This window comes from Loxodonta africana, chromosome 12, assembly GCF_030014295.1.
Source record: "Loxodonta africana isolate mLoxAfr1 chromosome 12, mLoxAfr1.hap2, whole genome shotgun sequence".
Lineage (NCBI taxonomy): Eukaryota > Metazoa > Chordata > Mammalia > Proboscidea > Elephantidae > Loxodonta > Loxodonta africana.
Genome location: NC_087353.1, coordinates 70,973,951 through 70,993,803, shown reverse-complemented (window position 1 = coordinate 70,993,803; position 19,853 = coordinate 70,973,951). Strand labels below are relative to the sequence as shown.

The window sequence follows — 19,853 nt, the reverse complement described above, 5'->3', positions numbered from 1 at the left end:
AGCTGTGGGTTTTTCCATATATGGCCTTTATCATGTTGAGGAAATTCCCTTAGTTCAAACTTTCTGAATGTTTGTTTCACGACAGACTATTGGATGTTCTCAAATGCTTTATCTCCATCAATTAACATGATCATGTGTGGGCTTGTGTGCTTCCTTATATTAATGAAGCATATTACATTGATTGATTATGTTAAACCACCCATGGATTTCTGGGGTAAACCCCTCTTGCTCACAGGGTATAATCCTTTTGCTGTGCTGCTGGATTTGCGTTGCCCTTGTTTGGTTGAGGATTTTTATGTCTATATTCTTAAGGAATAGTGTGCCACATTTTTCTTTTCTTGTGAAGTCTATTTCTACCTTTGGTATCAGAGTAATGCTGACCTCATAGAATGAGTGAGGAAGTATTCCCTCGTCTTCTTTTGTTTTTGAAGATTTTGAGAAGAATTGGTGATAATTCTTTAAATGTTTGGTGGAATTTAGCCACAAAAACTTCTGTTCTCAGCCTTTATTGTTGGGAGTTTTTATCACTGATTCAATCTCTTGTTATAAGTCTATATACATTTCCTATTTCTTTTTGAGCTCTTTTGTAGTATGTGTGTTTCTTGGAATTTGCTCATTTGATTTACCCTATTTATTTGGTTGGCTGAAGTATTCACTTAAAACCTATTTTTTATTTCTGTAAGGCTGATAGTAATGTCATCACTTTCATTTCTGATTCTTGTAATTTGTGTTAATGTAACAATTTTGAAGCTGCCATGGGCCTGAATAAGTTTCAGAATCACTGTGTTCAATCATGCAGATAAACACCTACATAAGCGTTCAACTCAGGACAGGGCCTGGGAAAGATGATCACCTGTGCGGGTTTGTCCTAGTCACGGGCGCCCCCAAGCCCTGCCTACCTGCTTGACACTCACCACCCATTATTCCTGGGGTTGCCATGCTCTCTGGGTATTGTTTATTTGTCCCCCAGAAGAGAAGCTTTGGAACTTTCTTAAAATGCACAAGTTCTTTGGAGATCCCAGGAAGTTCAAGTGTGAGAGTCAGCTTGATACATTCCGCATTTATGTGCATCATTTAAAATCCACACTAATGAATAGTGGGGTGACACAGTTAATTGACATTTTATAACTATTTAAGGTGTGATATTTTCTAAGTTAATAAGGGATGATTTGGAGACCTGAAAATCTTCCCAACCCAAATCGGAATTCCCAGGCCAAAAGGAGTTGCATTTGAATTCCGTTTTACGTTATCCTTATCACCGAGGTCCCATATGTTCCTTTTCCCTTGAGATTTTGCCTTTGATTCGTGTTTCATTTAAAAGGGCATATTACCATTTCCAACATGGGGAGTTTCTAGTTAGCGCTATATCGTTATTTCTAGCACAGTTAAGTTATGATCATAAAACTAGAAAATGTGTTCTCTGTGATTTCATTCCTCTGAAATTAATGGAGACAAGCTTCAAGTCCAGAACAGAGTGATTTTTGTAAATGTACCATGTGTACTTGAAAATAACGTTTCTTGTACAGTTGTTAGGAATAATGAGATAAACACATATATGTATCGGTTTGCTATTCAAATGTTCCACATTGTCACTGACATTTGTCTGTTTATTATATGAGTTGCAGAGAGATGCCAGGGGTGTGAACTCCCCTGCTCTGCTTCTGTTTGTTTCTTCTAGCAGCTCTGTCATCACTCACGCAGTAAGTTTTGTAGCCAACAGTTAGGATGGGAAATTCTGGGAGTGCAGGAAAGGAGGAACCCAGAATGTGGGGGACAAGGAAGATGGGTTGGGAAGGACCATAAATCACAAGTTTCTTGATGGTCCCAGAGAGGACCTGTAGTTGGTATGGCAGTTGCTGGGGGATGGTACATGGTGGGTTACCTGTGGTGTGTCAGGTATTGGTTCTACTGTGATGCATCAGGGGCGAAGGCAGGGATTAGACAAGGGAGAATTTATAAACCATGCAGGTTACTAAGGCATCGACCAGACAGGAGAAGGCTACTGATCCTGCGAGTCCAACTCTTCTGCTCCTTGCATCCTACTGACCTGCTGACCTACTCACCTACTGACCAACTTTGGAACCTCCTCCAACTTCTCTCCTTTGTGGTCTCCTTGCCCATCCATCCCATTCCAGCCATCTCTACAGTTTTCCCTTCCTTTCCCCCTTTCCCCCCCTCCCAGGAGAACAAGCACCCCCTGTCCATCCAGGCCATACCCCTTGTTCTACTTTCATATACAACTGACCCTGTTCCCATTCCATACTTACCCGACTCTTTGTCCCAGTAGGGCACTCCTGACACCAGCGTCTCGACCATAGCCAGATGGGAAAAGAGTGCCCAGAACTGGGGTGTTTGACCAGTGAGGAAAGGATGGCCTTGGTTTTTTCATGCATCTGATCTGCTTCTTTAATCAATCTGCTGAGAGTGACTGTTCCCTTTTAGACAGTGGCTACTCAAAGACAGTGTGTTTTCTGAAAGCACACACGGTAGTCACCTCAGCTGTAAGGGCTGAGATGAAAGTGTTAGAGAGCTCAGAGTTTATTTTCCAGAGAGATTTCAATCTGCATGAAAGTGAACTTCCATGTGGGTTAGTATGAATTCCATTGCAAAGTTATTTTCTCCTATAATACTTGTACAATCTTGTTTTTAAAGAAACAAGATTTGCCTTTTGTTGTGGCGATCATGCATTCCAGAAAGTTTTGTATTTCTTTTACATATTAGTTTCCATGTTCCTATTCATTGGTTCAGGTGAAGTACTATGAAATACAAAACTAAATTCTTGTTAGCAGCTATCTGGAATTGTGTTGCTAACTAGCTGCTATTTTCATAGTTTTAATCATATAATACACAAGATTCCTCTTTTATGCAAATCTTTTATGGACTTCAAAAATCTGACATGACATGGCTTGGTTCAGAATGAAAATGAATGTTGAAGGAAAACCAATGATTTTAGAAACTGGATGTTAACAGTATTCTGTACCTTTCATTGGAATATGAACTTATGATGGCAACTGCCTACCTCTCCTAGTTATGGCCATAACTATATCTATATTTATCTCGCATATACCCTCTTTAAAACAGAATTTTCATTCTTATTATTTCTCATGCTTTCATACAGTTTGGGTGTATTCCTAACCCTTGTAAAGTGCCAGGATTCCCACATAATGTAAGGATGTATTTTTTCCTCAATTTTAAATTCCTTACAAATTTATAAATTCATAAATTATATCCTGTTGACTTTTTAAAGATACTTGCAATATTCTTTTGGCTAAGGAAATAAAAAAACTGTAACAGTTTGTATATCTAATCTTTTTTCATACAGCTTGTGTATAAGTGATGTATAATAATCAGCACCTAATTAAAGTATGGAAACCCTGGTGGCGTAGTGGTTAAGTGCTATGGCTGCTAACCAAGAGGTTGCAGTTCAAATCTGCCAGGCGCTCCCTGGAAACTCTATGGGGCAGTTCTACTCTGTCCTATAGGGTCGCTATGAGTCGGAATCCACTCGGCCGCAGTGGGTTTAATTAATTAAAGTATGGAGTTTGTTGAATTTCTATGTGTATATACGTCGTGAAACCATTACCATAATCAAGATAATGAGCCTAACCCTCACCCCCAAACACTCCTGCTGCTTCTTTTAATTCATTCTGTCCTCTCCCTCCATTTCTGCCACCCCTCTTCCAACCGCTGATCTGCAGTTTTAAAGAACTTTTGTGTAATCGAAGCGTACGAGATTTACTTTGTTTTTATCCAGGATCCTTTAAGTCAGCATACTCGTTTTAGATTCATCCGGGATGTTTGGTGTACTAGTAGCTGCTTTGTTTTCCTTGCTCAGTAGAAGTCCTGTATATGAATATACCACAGTGGGTTTGCCCTTTACCTTGGAAAGAGACCTCGGGGGCTGGTTTTTCCAAATGGGCCATGGCCCTTTAATCAAAAGCCCAGAAAGCAGCACCTTCACAGGGTTGTTTCTCCCAGCTTATACTTGCATTTTGCAAGTTCAAGATGGATCATTCTTGCCTCATTCCATAATTCATTCGTTTCTGTTGCTGAATCATATTCTGTCGAATGTGTATCTCTGTTGAACACACTGTCTTGAAGGAAATGTTTAGAATGAAAGTAATGAGTTTTCAAGAACAAACAGTTAAATCCAAAGCAAGCTCTCCCGACCAGGTATCAGAAAAGTCCGAACTTAGTCAGATGAAGTCTGTCTACATGCACAGAGGAGTGGAATAGAATTAAAATCAAGGATCTTAGAGAAACCTCACGTTGTTAGTGTCATCTGCATGGTCACCACTTTGCTTTTATTCAAGCCCTAAAAGTTGATTAATTCTGAATAAGACATCTCTGTAGTGATTTTCAGGTTTTTTTTGTTTTGCCCTATGCTGGTCTTTAAAATGTTAAAAAGTCAGTGTATCCATGAGAAAAGTGTGATTCAGCATTAGACACAAGGGCAGGTACAGTCTCTGGGGAACTAGAGATTGAGCCCCATTACAGACAGGACACTCACAACCTCTAACAACACTGCCAGACTCAGAAGAAACACCAGGTGGCCAGGTGCCAAGCTTCCTGGAAGCAGAGAAATCCACTGGAGATATCTGATGGGTGAGGCTCGTTCTTGGAGGCTGATTTGGGTTTCTCTCCAGGAGTCCATGTGACTGCTATATTGTACATTTCTTTTGAGGTTTCACGTGACTTTGAATATTGCTCTTTCAGCTCATTGACAATAGTTTTCCTGGGCTGGACCAAAAACTTCTAACGATGTTCCTCTTTCTGGAGATTGCTGTTTTAGCAATAATCTTTCTCCTCAGTCTCTGTTCGGAGACTACCTTAACATACCTTATAGATACGCTTCGAATCATGGATAATCAGGACAGAGTAGAGTGGCCAGTAGGGTTTCCAAGCAGCAGCAGGTGGACTGGAATGCCGACCTTTGGTTTAGCAGCCTTAGCTCTTAACCACTACACCACCAGAGCTGGGTTTTTGTTGTTGTTGTTGTTGTTCCTTTGTTTATACATATGCTTTGAATCATGAATAATCAGGAATTTTTATACTCACAGGTCTATTATTCGATTTCCCTTTAAACTACTAATGAGAACACAAATCGATGAGTGAAACCAAAGCTAAATTTGTACAACAGTCTCATCTTTTTTAGTGAAGAATTAGTGAACAAGACAACTATATAACTTCAATGAGAAAACTTTTATTTGATAAATTCTTTCTATCAAAGTAATTAAATATTAACTCTTCTGGGGCTCCTTTCGCACACTGATAGTGGAATTGTGAATTCTCACAACCATTCTGAAATGCAATGTAATACTCTCTACCAGAAGCCTTCCAAATACTCACACCCTTTTATTCAGCACAATTGCACGTCTAGTCAGCTGCCCTAATGAAAGAACCACCACATATCCAAAGACCAGGTGAGACCACATTCAAGGGGAACAGGATGGATTACAGTGAAAATGTGGCAACGAGCTGAATGACTCATGGTAGAGGGATGGTGGAACTAGAGTAAATCCTTCCAGTGGAGGCAGCTCCTAAAAGTTCTATGTTTCAAAGACATTTCAGAACACAGAAAATGCTCTTAACGTAATGTCAAGTGGAAAGACCCAGAAACCAGGCTTTCTATGTTGTGTAGAGAAGAGTGTATATGTTTCTGCACAGAGAGAGTGAACAAATGCTTCATGAAAATACCATAGAATCGAAGAACAGAGCTTTCTAAAGGGTGCTGTAACCACCTCTGTATCAACTTCTTGACAGTTATTTCTGGGGCTCCAAACACTCAATTCTGTCCTCACTCCACCACTGAGGGTGGGGGCACTTTCCTCCTTTTTACCAAAGGCTTGGTTGGACTCTAAGTGACAGGCCCAGGAGGGGCCTGGCTTCCTCTTTTCCTTCCTTACTCCTATGTATGATCTCAAAGTTTCTTGTGCACTTTGACTCCTCAATCTAGTTCTTGTTTTTTGCTTTTTGGTTGCATCCTTTCCCACCCCCTAAACTGTAGTGAGATCAGCGGGAGCGATAGAGTTTTCTGGCACTGATGCTCTTTTGAGACCTGGTGGAGGGGAAGGTGTCAGGTGTAGACACTGGCCTGCATCATTATGTTTCAGCTTTTATAATTCATAGTGTTTTGGTCTGTCCTATTGAAGTATTTTAAAAATTTAACTGCTTCTGTTCTGCAGGGTCAGCAGGCTTCAGCAGGGACCCTTCCTTGCCCAGAAGGATATGCTACACGCTGCCCCATCAGATGGCCTCCATCAGTACCCATGGGTGGTGGGCCACAAGCTCCACCTGGATGTCTTCCCAAATCTTGGAATGACCCTTCACCATACCTTCTACCCCCTCCTCCCAGATACATTCCCAAAACTGGGCCAGGCCCTCCCCCACACCCTCCCACCCGTGTTACCAAACCCGGGCTAGACCCTCCACCTCCACCTCCCACCTGTGTTCCCAAACCCCGGCCAGACCATCCTCCTGCCACCCGTGTTGCCAAAACTGGGCCAGACCCTCCCCCTCCTCCTCCCACCCCTGTTAGGAAACCTGCCCCCGACCCTCCCCTCCTCCTCTCACCAGTGTTCCCAAACCTGGGCCAGACCCTCCCCCTCCTCATCATCCCACCTGTGCTCCCAAACCTGGGCCAACCCCCCCCCCAACCGTGTTTGCAAACCTAGGCCAGACCCTCCCCCTCCTCCTCGCACCTGTGTTCCCAAATATGGGCCAGACCCTCCCCCTCCTCCTCCCACCTGTGCTCCCAAACCTGGGCCAGAGCCTCCCCAGCCTCCTCCCACTGGAGTTCCCAAATCCAGGCCAGACCCTCCCCCTCCTCCTCCCTCCTGAGTTCCCAAACCTGGGCCAGAGCCTCCCCTTCCTCCTCCCAGCAGTATTCTGGATCCTCCATTACACCCTCCGCCTCCTCCTCCTAACCCTGTTCCTGGACATCGCCTAGACCCTTCCCCTCCTCCTCCCCGCTGGCCTCCCAAGGCTTCCCCAGAATCTCCACCTCCTTGTACACCCTGCTGTCCTCCCAAGCCTCCACCAGGGTGCTCACCTCCTCTACCCGGCTGGCACCCTCCTCCCCCACCACTCTGGCAAGCCCCTCCCCCACCTGGCTGGCTTCCCCCTCCCTTACCCTTCTGGGAGCCCTCTCCCCAACCCAGCTGGCTTCCCCTGCCTCCACCTAGCTGGCTTCTGCCTACCACAGGAGGCTGCCCTCCACCCAACCCGCCAGTATGCCGTCCATCCACCCCATCGGGTAGCCGTCCACCAACCCCACCTGGCTACCGACCATCCCCCCCACCCAGATGCTGCGGCCCTTGTCAGCCTGGCTGCTGTCCCTCTCCCCCACATGGCTGGGGTCCCCTCCCCCTGGTGGGTGGGGTCGACCTGCCCCTCCCCATGAGTTGGGTCCCCCTCCTCCACTCCAGTGGTATCCCGCTCCCCCACCCACCTGAGGGCCCAGTAACCCACCTGGTTGGCATCTGCCTCCATCCCTTGGCTGTCCTTCACTTTCCCTGCCCAATCTGCCATATAGGCCTCAGCAGCTGCCTCTATAACCCAAGGCCTCTTAGGTTCTTAGCATCTACCATTAAAACAAAAAAAAAGCCAAACTGGTTGCCGTCAAGTCAATTCCTACTCATAGCAACCCTACAGGACAGAGTAGAAAGGCCCCACACAGTTTCCAAGGAGCGCCTGGTGAATTCACACTGCCGACTTTTGGTTAGCAGCCCTAGCACTTAACCATACGCCCCAGGGTTCCCCATTGAAGTAAGAGGGACAACAGTTTTAAGGGAAACAGAAAGTGGCAAGTTTATTATCGGCGCAGATAAGGAGCAACGCAGGGTCTAAACCATGAGCTCCCCAAGCTGGTAACTTGGGGATCTTTAAGGGGGAGACTAGTTCCGGGTCTTATACCTCAGTCCCTTTAGCCTGCCCATTCTTGGAATTCCCCTCCCCTGTCCAAGTCTGGGAGTCTGTCGGGTCATCTTGGTTTGCACATACTGGTGGATGGAACGTCTGCTCCAGAATGGGCTCCAGGTACAACCATGGGCTAATGATTGTGCACCCCTCCAGAGGAGGGAAGTTCTGAGGTCAGAATCTCTGAGAGCCTGGGTGGCCGCTTGGAGCTGGTTCTCAAGGTGCAGCCTTTTGACTTCAACAATGTTACTAAGGCAGGCGGAGCCAAGAGGGTAGAATAGACAGAAGCTTCCCTCTTTACAACAAAGACCCAGAAAAACAACTGAAATGAGTACATTTGTGACAAGCTGGGAGGCCTGAGCATCAAAGGCAAGCTTAGACAGTGAACTGAGGGGCGGGGGAGGAACAGGCCATTCAAACTGGAGAAGAGTCACCGGGACCTCAATCACAGGGAGCCCTCAGGCACTATTTCTGGGTCCTACAGTCTTAGAGGGGCAGGGGTGACTGGCATATATACCAGTATCTGATTGGAGCAGGGGGTCATGCTCTGAACAAGGCAGGGGGCTGAGAACCAACCCCCAAGTGTCTCTGAGGAAAATGCGTCTCTGTTCCCTAGAGCGTGCTGGTGGGTGGGTTCTGCAGAGGGACCATGGGCACCCAAAGTTTTTGGTTGTAAGGACTGGGAGGTACCAGTTATCTTTGGACCCCTTTTGCGGGTGGCTGGGTGACCTGAGTGGAGCTACCAGTCCTTAGGACCATGATGTGGGTATACGAGGATACTGTTTCCTAGGCAAAGCAATGCTTTTCATTTTAGGCTATGTTGCCTCATAGCTTTCACATCATGCAGCACCAGTAAGACCAACAGGCAGATAAGTATTGCAAACATCAGCAGGACCACCCGTGGTGGACAGGTTTCAGTGGAGTTCCTAGACTAAGACAAAACAGGAACAAAGGCCTGGCAATCTACTTCCAAAACTTAGCTAACGGAAATCCTATGGATCACAACAGAGTATTTTCTGGTATAGAGTTGGAAGATGAGCCTTCTCAGTTGGAATGTGCTCAGAATCCATTCTGGCCAAAACAATGGGCTTGAGCATAACAATGATCATAGAGATGGCACAGGACCAGGCAACATTTCATTCTGTTGTCCTTGGGGTCATCATGCATCAGAACTGACTCAGTGGCAGCTCACAGCAACAACAATGCTGCCTCACAGAGAATAGAGAAAATGATGCATAGCATTACGTGGGCTACATTATACTATGGGTAACTGTGATGGTTAAGATTGTGTGTCAACTTGGCTGGGGCATGATTCTCAGTGTTTTGGCAGTCACATGATATTGTGATCACTTCCCTGTTGAGATCTGATATGTGATCACCCCCACGACGGGATCTGCTGTGAGTAGCCAGTCAGTTCAAAGGAAGTTTCCTTGGGTGTGTGGTCTCCATCGAGTGTGTGGGGACATTCTGACACGGCTCAGGGCCTTTTGCCAGTTCTGGATCCTGCAGCTGACTCCTGTTCATGTGACCTCCAGTTCTCAGGGCCTGAGCTAGCTGTTCACCTGTGGTCTTGGCTGCTGATGTTGGGATTCATCAATCTTCACCGTCTGTGAACAACAGCCCTGCTCTCCAACCTGATAATCTTGAATTTGCCTGCCCCTGCAGCTGCGTCAATCAGGAGAAGCCTCCATTCTGACTACGGACTTGGGACATTCCTGCCTCTACAACCGCGTGAGCCATTTTCTTGATATAAATCTCTCTGTATATATGCGTGTGTGTATATATATGGAAACCCTCGTGCCATAGTGGTTAACTGCTACAGCTGCTAACCAAAGGGTTGGCAGTTTGAATTCACCAGGCGTTCCTTGGAAACTCTATGCAGCAGTTCTACTCTGTCCTATAGGGTCGCTATGAGTAGGACTCAACTTGAAGGCACTGGGTTTGGTTTTGGTTTGGTTTATATATATATATATATACACATATATATATATATATATATATACACATACATATATAAGGTTTACGGGTTTTTCTTCTCTATAGAACCCAGCCTAAGACAATAACAAACAGCTCTAGAGTCTTAGTGGCTGATAGCAAAGGAAGTTTTTTACCATGGGTCTCCTGGGAACTCTGCTCCATGTTCCGTCATCCTGGGACCTGGATAAAGCACGACTACCATGTAGACACCTGTCACGTACTATTCTGATGGGAAGACAGGGTGGTCAGCCTCCGATCGGAAGGGTTCTGAGCTCTTTTGCCTAGAGGTGACACACGTCACAGTTCACTGGCCAGAGCAAGTCTTGCGGCTACATCCACCCTCCGGAAGTGAGGAGGAGGACCTGAGACACCTGGTGAGCCCCATGGAGACCCCTACATGGTGTTAGCCTGTCTGGGGTCTGTGCAGGTGACAAGGAAGGGAGTGGGGAATGGAAGGAAATGATAGCAGGACTGAGTCAGGTTGGATATGGTTCTTTCTCATCCAGGTGGAGTTTATCTCAGAGTTGCCCAAAACCATTCCTGGCAAGATCAAACAGAGTGAACCTCGGAAAAATGAGTTTGGGTGGATATAATCGACAGTCAACTCAGGCCCACTGAGTGAACTTGGGCACACTCCCAGCAGCCTCAGTTTCCCCAATATGGTGGGGGGGAGTTGTGTTAAGAGAGTTGATTTCAAAGGGGATCAGGAGTGCCTAGATTCCTACATTTTTCTTCTTTGAAGTTAAATTCAGTCACTACCCCTCCTTCCCTGCTCTGTCCCTTTGGGACTGGCCAGGTGAGTGCTGGGACTGGGGTTGAGGGGTAATAAAACGCCACCATCAACGTCTACAGCGCCTCTGTTTTGCGAGCTTGTTCCGTGCCTGGGCCTGTGCTAAGTCTTCTCACAACTTCTTCTGCCATCCTCCCCAGCCCCCAATCTGAGATAACCCCGGCCAGATGGGTTCTCCCTCCTTGATTCAGCACCATCAGGTGGCCCAGTGTACCCATTCCCATGGTCAGGGACACTGAGGTTGGGAGAGAAATTCTAGGTGGCCCTAGGCTTTAGCCCTTTGGGCTCCTCTTAACTCTACAGGAGGGTGAACCCACGAGTGGCCCGGGAGGGGCTTCTGGGGGCTCGGCCCTCCCTTGGTGGCTGCACTTGCTGGATAGACAGTCCAGCACCTGCCACCATCCAGTGGGTCTGTCACTTTGTGCCTGACAGTAACGCTGCTGTTGATGCTACCACCACAGCTCCTGGCCACCATGGTGAGTGAGGGACCAGAGCTCTCTGGGGACCCAAGTCATTCCCAGGTGTGCTGCCCACTCACCCCTAACCAGGGCCCCAGAAGCCTTCCCCCTTGAATTTCCCTACAGAATTCCCCAACTCAATCTATGCCCAGGAATCCAGGACTCCCCCAAAACTCCCAACAAACTCCAGCTACTTGCCCCACTCCAGGAACACGGAGCCCTCAGAATCCAGCCCTCCCAAGGGACAACCACTGAATCACCCCTCCCAGGGACCCAGGACTCCCCCAGAAACTCCCCTGGAACCCAGGACCCTCTCCAGCCCTCCCACTCACTCTAGCCCTCTGCAGTTGCCCCCTGGCTGGGGGCCACGTGAACTGACCCTTCACTGCCTCCATCCTTGGGGCTGAGGTGGGACCACCAGGAGGACAGCAGAGGCTGAGAGGGGCAGGGGCAGAAGGGTCCAGCCCCACCTGAGGGAGGACGATGGACATACTGTCTCCTCTCACCCACCCCTGGGGTGGCTCTCGAGGAAATGCCCTCTGTGTCTGTGTGTTCCTGGGGTACACACACACAAACACACTCAGTGAGAAGTGTACACACACAGGAAGCATGGAGACGTGCAGATAAGGACCACCCAGACACACCTGGGCAAAGGGTGCGGGCTCATGGAGAGGCTCACACAGACACATACTCAGGGCCACCCTAGATGTCCACCCAGGACAAACTGTCACATGATGGGCACGCGCACACACAGATCCACACTCAGGAACACCCAAAGGTGCAAATTCACACAGAAAAGGATCCAGAATACAGATACTCCAACAAGGACACACATTCCCACACATACCACAGGCATAGAGGCACATGGATTACATGGATTTCCACAACTGACACACACCCTTTCACTGACAGATGCACAAACACACAAACACATATACAGAGAAGGGCACAAAGATACACAGAACAGCCACACAGGGGAAAACAAAACACAATCAATACACTCATAGACTCAGAAACTCAGACAGACACAGCCACACAGATTACACAACTGCACACAGACACACACACGCACAGTCCTTTGGTGCCACAGGACAGACAGACAGACCCGGCACTCCCAACAGAGGCCACTGCAGGCAAATACGGCTAAAGCTCAGACATGCCCTGCTCCACTGAAGCTGTCACAACAGGGAGTCCTTTCCTGGGTCCAAATTCATGCTCTGCCCAAGGCGCTGAGAGTGGCCAGGGCAGGGTGGCTTTGAGAAGAGCCTCTGGGCCCGAGGTTGGCGCTCGAACCCTGTTAGGGGCCCTTAGAGTAGGGGTGGGGTGGGGGGTCCTATGAAGCCTGGTGGATGAATGGGTCAAAGGAGGCCACAGGAACTGTTGTTCATTTTCATAGGTGTTGTGATGATTAATTTTGTGTGTCAATCTTACCTGTGTGTGTAAATGTAAGGAAAGGCAAGGGACTGTCCTAGAGGATCAACAGAGGAAATGCCCAGTTAATAAAGAAAGCATATCCCAGACAGGAGTAACATTACAAATAATGGGACCTTCAGAACACTACATTGCGCTCATGCCTACCCTCTACACAGATCAAGAGGCAACTGTTCCAACAGAATAAACTACAAAAGGTGTGCGGCAGGGTGGTATCCTTTTACCTTACTTATACAATCTGCACACTGAACAAATAATCTTAGAAGCTGGACTATATGCAGAAGACAGCATCAGGATGGGAGGAATACTCATTAACAAACTCAACTGACACAACCTTGCTTGCAGAAAATGAAGACGACTTGAAGCACTTGCTGATGAAGTTAAACACAGAGCCTTCCGTATAGATTACACCTGAATGTGAAGAAGAGAAAAATACTCACACCTGAACTAATAAACAATGTCATGATAAATGGCAAAGAAACTGAAGTTGTCAAGGATTTCACCTTACTTGGATCAACAATCAATATCCATGCAAGGAAAAGTCAAGAAATCAAAAAATGTATTGCATTGGGCAAATCTGCTGCACACGACCTCTTCAAAGTTTTGAAAACTGAAAAGTTACTTTGATGACTAAGATGCCCCTGGCCTAAGCCATGGTCTTTTCAATCACCTCATATACATGGGGAACTTGGACAATGAAAAAGGAAGGCAGAAGAAGAACTGATGCATTTAAATTGTGGTGTTGGCAAAAAATATTGAATATACTGTGGAGTGCCAGAAGAACAAACAAGTCAGTCTTAGAAGAAATACAAGCAGGAGGCTCCTTAGAAATGAAGATGTCAGGATCTACTTTGTTTTGCTTATTTTGGACGTGTCATCAGGAAAGACTAATCACTAGAGAAGGACATCGTGTTTGGTAACACAAAGAGGCAACAAAAACAAGGGAAACCCCCAATGAGATGGACTGACACAACAGCCACAACAATGGACTTCATTATGTCGTATAAAGTTGCCGTGAGTCGGAATGGACTCCATGGCAAATAACAACAAAAAACACAAACAACAACCTTTTAAAATACAGCACAGAGTAGAACTGCCCCACAGGGTTTCCAAGGAGTGCCTGGTGGATTTGAACTGCTGACACTTTGGTTAGCAGCTGCAGCTCTTAACTACTACGCCACCAGGCTTTCCTTAAAATATACAACAAATGATACATCACCTTCTTTTTAATTAAATGAGCAGATAGGATATTCTCATGTTTATTCTAAAAACTGCATTATAAACATATAAGGATATCCAATGGATGTCGAGCTCAGATGTATGGTGATCAGGGCAATGCCCATACAAATTCACATATTATCCCAATAAAATACACATAAAATACCAAAGGGAGAAAGTGCCTCTGCTCAAAATGGAAAGCATATTTGTGCAAACAGATTACAACCTTTTATGCAACTCCTGAATGTGGGATGATATTTTAAACTAAGTGGAAAGAGTCAATAAAGACGTCCAATAAGAAATCCAGAGTGTATATCAAGCTCCAGGCCTATGAGAAGGCCTAGCCCCTTGCTTACGGCAAATGAGAAAAAGTAACTTTGAATGCATGTTCGGTAAATGTAAAACTTTAACAAGACATAAGAGTACATTTCTGAATTTGAAAATAAAGAAAAGTAAAGGAATGGGACATGTATGACTCACTGGATCCAACTATCAATTATTATGAGAATAGATATATTTTAAACAGGACATTATGGACATCCTGATTTCACCTTTGAAGTGAAGATATAAAAAAATTTGGTTTTCAAATCTTGACTTTTTAATAGAAAAAATGTATTTTCAATGAAAACATCCAAATTGCAGTCATTCGATTGGCTCTTAAATATTCTAGCAAATTATATCTTGTAGAAGATTCACCTTATAGAGTTTTAAGCTGTGTAAAATATCAATAGTTGGTACTAAAAAATACATTAATGTTCTTTGTTCATCTACATCTGACTCATGAATTGTGCTTAGTACAATATTATCCCAACTTGGAATGAGCCTTGGTAATTTTTTTTTAAAACATTAATGATCCCAAAGGATCCTATGAAAGATGGTTCAGAAAGCTGAAATTTAAAATTCTTTGAGGTCATCAAAATCGACAAACACAATTATCTCCATTGAAAATGAGACAAACTAAGAATTACAGTTTTAAAATATTATTGATGACTATGCTTCCATGGCAGCCCTGGTGGCACAGTGGCTAAGAACTAGGCTTCTAACCAAAAGGATGGCAGTTCCAACCCACCAGTCACTCCTTGGAAAGCCCAGGGGGCAGTTCTACTCTGGCCTGTAGGGTTGCTGTAGGTTTGACGCAACAGCAACGTTTCTGTTATTGCTGTTTTAATGCTCTCATGAGAATTTCCATTGCCTTCTTGCCTGCATGGTTTTGCTGAGTAGTCCGAGCTTATTCTTTTTGGCTCTCCTTTTTTTTTTTTTTGTAGGTGACTTTTCATTTATCCCTAGCTGCTCTTATAATTCTCTTTATCTTTGGTTTTGGCTAATTTGATTATAATATGTCTTGGTGACTTTCTTTTAACATCTACCTTATGTAGAGTTCGACGAGCATCTGTGATAGGTATCTTTTCATCTTTTACAATATCAGGGAAGTTTTCTGCCAACAAATCTTCAACAACTCTCTCTGTATTTTCTGTTATCCCTCCCTGGTCTGGTACTCCAATCACTCAGAGGTTATTTCTCTTGATAGAATCCCACATGATTCTTAAGTTTTCTTCATGTTTTTAAATTATTTTATCTGATTTTGCTTCAAATATATTAGTGCCAAGTGCTTTATCTTCAAGTTCAGGAATTCTGCCTTCCAGTTGTCCAGTTCTGCTCCTCTGACTTTCTATTGCATTTACTTCTGTAGTTTTATTGTTAAGCTTCCAGATTTCTGATTGCTTTCTGCCTATGGATTTCTCCAGCTTATTAAATTTTTCATTATGTTTCTGAAAAATCTTTTTAATTTCTTCAATTGATTTATCTGTGGGTTCCTTGGCTTGTTCTGCATATTGCCTCATTTCCTTCCTGATGTCTTGAAGGGTTCTGTATATTAATCTCTTGTATTCTGCCTCTGATAATTCCAGGAATGCACTTTCACCTAGAAGATCCCTTGACTCTTTGTTTTGAGAGCTTGTTAAGGCAATCATGGTCTATTTATTTATGTGACTTGATATTGACTGTTGTCTCTGAGCCATCTATGAGTTATTGTATTAGTTTATTTTATGTTTTTTTACTGTGTTGTAGCTTCTCGCTTTGTTTTTTATTTTTTTTTTTTAAGATTTTTGTTTGTATTTCATGGATAGTGCTGCTGTTCCAACCTTATAATGTAAAACTGCCTGCTTTCCAAATTTCAAAAATTAAAATACTCCCCCTCTCACCATACTAGCCAGTGCCCTTTGGCTTCTTCAGAACAAGGAAGGGTTAAAGAGTTGTTTAAAGAAGTACAATTTTGATTTTGGGACCTTCCGAATATACAAATCATACTGAAGGGCCAGACACTCATTTTACATAGTTTAAATATTATGCATTAGCCAAATCAAACTATTCCACCACTCTGTTGGAGGGGGAAAAAATCCATACCCATGTAACTACTTCACTCGACAGGATTTGTCTATCAATGATAAGCTTAAACAATTTTCACCTATAATGTATCTAATTTGTTTTTTAAAATGGAAAAGTCATATAGCTAAAATCTTGAATCAAGTATAATTTGAACCTAATGAACCATGCATCACTGCAGGAGCAAGGGTTAATAAACCAATGTGCTTTGAATTTGTTCAAGTACTGATATTTTTATATATAAAGATTTAGCAAACATAACAGCTATCATGAGAATTGAAAAAAGATTTTTCCCAAAAAATGAAAATATTAAAACTAAGTTAAAATACATAGTTAGTGTTCCACACAGCATAAAATTTGACAAATCAAGTTTACATGTCTCAGCTGACCATGTGTGAAAACGCAAAGCAGGTATAAAAACCAATATTATGTCCAATATTTAAAATCACTTTGTAATTGAGGGAACATCTAAATCCTTAATTAAAAAACACAAATGAAGTGAAAGCTTTAAACTGGTACACACTGTTCACACCTATATTTCAAGTTTGGAAATGCTTATTTGCAAGCAGCAACACAAAAGTATTCATGAAGAATGCAAAATCTCTAAAAATTATGAAAACATCCCTGATACCAATACATTTCTAAATACAAAACTGACTGCCATATTTGTTACTTCTGTGTAGCAAGAGAAGTTCATTTTCAAAACAGATGAAATTCACTCTTTAGGTGTGAATGGTATGAATGAGTCTTTTTTTTTTTTTTTAATTTCTTAGTTGTTTGGGATCCTTAAGCATGCAAAGCCTCAGAGAGGAGGGTCCACAAAGGAACCAGGGTTGTCTTATGGCACCCAGTTAGGCCAGAGCTGGAATGCCTCTGGGTCGTCTACATCAGGGGCAGAAGCACTTGACTTGTCAGTCCTGCTGCCATGATTCGGATGCCCACCACACCCACGTCCACCTCTTCCTCCCCTGCCACCACGTCCTGGACGGCCAAGGTCTCCAAGGTTGATCTCCAGCTGGGACGATACATCATTTGCTGGCTTCCGGAAATGATGATCCATGACCGAATCTTCAGCATGAGCCTCTTCACTCTTTGATTTGTGAAGAACAAATCCCTTCTTCCACTGCCCATCAGCACCTTCATTTGGTTTTCGGATGTTAAATTCTACTTTTGCCCGGTCCTTATCTTGAATAGCCTTCCACTCATCCAATGTCATCTCTTTTGGACCCTCTTTTTTTTTTACCTCTTTGACTTCGTTCTCCTTATTCTCAGTGTCTGCCACTGGATGTTCTTCACCTTCAGGTGCTTCTTCAGTCACATTCGAATGATCCAAGGTAGTTAATTCATCTTCGATAGTCCCCAGTTGTGAGATTTGCTACCTCCCTGTTTCTCTTCCTGTTTCAGGCCAGATCTATCACTTCCACTATGCCTATCAAATTCACAATTGCCACGAGAATCAAATCCATCTCCTCGGCCCATTCCATGTCCACGGCCTCCTCGACCTCTTCCAGGACCACCACGGCCCCAAATAGGCCAACCAATGATTGGTCTATCAAATGAAAATTCTCCTCCTTCACCCTTTTCTTCAAGTGGTTTTTCAAATCGTCTTTCCTGAGGTGGTCAGCTTTCTGCTCTTCTATCAGTTATTTTCCCTTCACCCTGAAGTTGCTGATCAGGTCCTCTTCCAACACGTCTAATTCCTTCTTTCTTAAGTGCCACGGGTGGCTGCGTCTCCTCTTTCTTGTCAACCACGCCAGCACTGGGAGGCAGTGGGTTCTTGCGGTCTTTCTGGGACTCTTTACTCAACTGTTTGCCTGCCTCATAGGAGTTGGTCTGGGGGGCGCCCTTGGCCAGAGGGCCCCCAACACTGCCTCCACCAGCTTCTTTTTTCTTGTTCTCCACCACCTTCAACACCTCGAAGGGATCTGATTCGTCATCAAATAACTGGTCGAATCGGCTGGCGACCACGCAGCCGAAGCCTTCCTGTAAGTGCCCAGGCATGATGGTGGCTGGGCGGCACGTTCCTCCACGGATTGCAGCGGGCCGCGCTGAGCCAAGAGTGCCTGTTTCAGCACTTCCCACAAGATGGCCTTTGTTTTGTTTTGATATGCCCAAATGGGTTGGTTGAGGGAGCTAATTTGATTATTTTCGCCTTTGGAGCTCTGACATCCTTTCCCCAGATGGCTAGAGCTGTTATCAGGTGTATCAGTCTAGGAGTCCATTCACTTTTCTTGTATGAATTCAGCTCAGATGTCCAGGTAGCTGATCATCAAGTGTATGGTACAGGCTCTGTCCTACACTCTTAGAGGGGCAGGGGTGATTGGTGTAGGTAATGGTATCTGGTTGCAGCAGGGGGTCACACTCTCAACAAGGCAGGGGGCTGAGAATCGTCCCCCATGTGTCTCTGAGGAAAGCATGTCCCTGTTCCCTAGAGCATACAGATAGGTGGGTTCTGCAGACAGACCATGGGCACCCAATGTTTTTCGTTGTAAGGACTGGGAGGTACCAGTTATCCTTGGACCCCTGTTGTGGGTGGCTGGGTGACCTGAGTGGAGCCACCAGTCCTTATGCCCATGATGTGGGTTGGTGAGGACCCTGTTTAATAGGCAAAGCAATGTCAAACATCAAACACCCACCTCTCCACTGCACAGCTGAAACGGAGTCTGCCATCAGGGGCCTATTCTCCTAAAATAGGCCCACACAGGTCCATGCAGAGGGGAAAGGTACTCAAAGTCCATGGACCATTTATGCCTGGACAGGAGACACGTCTGTCCTGAGCTCCCCCAGTTAGTGGAGCTGGAAAATTATCTTTTCCCCCAATTTCAACTTTATTCCATCTGCAAGGCCGGGAGGATGGCTCTAGGCACTCAACAGGGCCTATCTCAGGCCCAAAGAAGTCAGCCACTGAAGCTGGTGTGGGAGTAGGCAGGGGTAGGGGCGCAGTGAAATATATACAAGTACTTAGCTTTTGCCAAGAGCGCCATTCTTCTCTGGTTCCGGAGGTGTGACCAGGCTGTGTGGCTGGCTGCTTCTCCCTGAGGAAACTGTGGCCGAACACTAGTGCCAGCATGCCACCACCGCTCCCAGGAATGGTGCCTGAGGGCTCTCCACGATGCAGGTCTGGTAAGTCCTCTCTGCTTCTGAACCGTCTCTTCCTCCCCCTGCCTCTCAGTTTGTTTTCTAAGCTTTCCTTTGATGCTCCGGGCACCTAGCTTGTCATAAATGTACTCATTTCACTTGTTTTTTGGGGGTCTTTGTTGTAAAGAGGGCCCACCAGAAGCGTCTGTCTATTCTGCCATCTTGGCTCTGCCTCCTGATGCTGATAGAGAGCTGGTGGAGTGGAAGGTGCCAGGTGATGACACCCACATCTTTTTGTTACAGCTTCTATATTTTGAAGTGCTTTGGTCTGTTCTACAAGAATATTTTTAAAAATTTAACTGTTTCTATTCAGCAGAATCAGAGGGCTGCAGGAGAGACCTTCATTGCCCAGGACGATTGGTCACACACTGCCCAATAAAATCCCTCCATCAGCACACATGGGGAGTGAGCAAAGTACTCTACCAGGATGTCTTCCCAGGCCTTGGTTGGATCCTTCACCATACACTCCACCACGTCCTCCCGGGTGTGTTCCTTGACCTCAGTCAGACCCTCTACCAACTCCTCCCAGCTGTGTTCCTGGA

The 19,853-nt window shown here is 45.1% G+C and overlaps 1 pseudogene; it reads right to left on the bottom strand.

Moving 5' to 3' along the window:
* Positions 1-12,471: 12,471 nt before the first annotated feature.
* Positions 12,472-18,887, bottom strand: LOC135232969 (SERPINE1 mRNA-binding protein 1-like; annotated as a pseudogene).
* Between the last annotated feature and the right edge of the window lie 966 nt (positions 18,888-19,853).